The sequence below is a fragment of the Vicia villosa genome, unplaced genomic scaffold (assembly GCF_029867415.1).
Source record: "Vicia villosa cultivar HV-30 ecotype Madison, WI unplaced genomic scaffold, Vvil1.0 ctg.000255F_1_1_3, whole genome shotgun sequence".
Classification (NCBI taxonomy): Eukaryota; Viridiplantae; Streptophyta; class Magnoliopsida; order Fabales; family Fabaceae; genus Vicia; species Vicia villosa.
Genome location: NW_026705108.1, coordinates 329902 through 331295, shown reverse-complemented (window position 1 = coordinate 331295; position 1394 = coordinate 329902). Strand labels below are relative to the sequence as shown.

Genomic DNA, 1394 nt, shown 5'->3' with positions numbered 1-1394 from the left:
ATTAGACTAGTAGAAGACATGTGAAGGTGTATGTATATATAGCACTCGTTTTGAGATGTGGAAGTGTTATACCAACCAATCTGAACACAAAGAAAAACATGTTTTTGCAACTTATTTGATTAATTCCTTTTCTTAATGGTGCAACACTTTACCGCCGTCGTCTATGTTGAATGGAGATCGAAAATACCCTATCCTATACGTGTGCATTATTCTACACAAACAAATGTACTAAAAACTGTACAAGAATATTTTTAGATAAAATAGTGAAAGTGTTGCGGAACATACTTGTACAACAAGTAGCTTAGTGTTTAAGGCTCGTTACTAGGTTTCTCAACAGTGCAAAACATCTATTTGGATCCCACGTTTTCTCTTTTGACTTTACCTCTATATAAATACGAGTTAAGTTATTTAGTGTCCTTCCATTAACCAAACATATACGTTGAACATACTCATGAATGATGAAGAGACAAAGAGAAAACAAAGTAAAAAAAGAGAGCATGGATTTAGCAACAAATCTAATGTTACTCTCTTCTTATCGTACCCATCAACACCAAAAGAACAAACATATTCTCAAGCTGAGTTTGAGTTCAAAACTTGCAATCGCAAATTCTCATCTTTTCAAGCACTGGGTGGTTATAGGACAAGTCACAAGAAACTCAAACTTGAAGGAGATGAAAAACTCAAAGGTCATGATCATACAAATAAATAAGCAACCAAAATTACACAAGTGTTCAATTTGTGGACAAGAATTTAAATTGGGTAAAGCTTTGGGTGGACAAAAGAGAAGACATAGACTTACTGAGGCACCTTTAGAATATCACAAACTGGAAACACACAAAGTTAAAACTCAATAATATTCACATAAAAAATCAATCCCAACAAAATAATACTTTTTAGAGTTGGACTTGAATTTGACACCTTTAGAAAATGACTTGAAGCTCTTGTTTGGAAATAAGGCACCACAAGTAGATCACTTTTTAGTTTGATTTTAGTATCTAACCAATTTTTTTTGGACATATCACCACCTTTGTATTCTATCTATTTTTGTATGTAAAAACATTTATGGATTAATTTTAAAATTTGTTAATTCTTTAGTATCCTTGAAGTTAAGTTAGATATCAATATCTTTAGTGCAAATTATATTAAATATTTAATTTAAAATAAAATAAAATAAAAATGTGATATGATAATATATTATAGTATTTAATTGATTAAAAGTATTTATATCCAACTAAATTAAGGGTACCATAGTGTTGAATTTAAAATTTTGTTATATAAATATAGAATTATCCGGAGTGCTTGTTTCACTCTACATGTGTGAATCTATTTATCTACTTATATGATTTAGCAACAAATTGTTTTCATATGGATGATTGTGGGCTTGTGGCCTCACT

At 30.2% G+C, this 1394-nt stretch overlaps 1 pseudogene; it reads left to right on the top strand.

The window, feature by feature from the left end:
* Positions 1–458: 458 nt before the first annotated feature.
* Positions 459–986, top strand: LOC131626031 (zinc finger protein ZAT18-like; annotated as a pseudogene).
* Positions 987–1394: the final 408 nt, after the last annotated feature.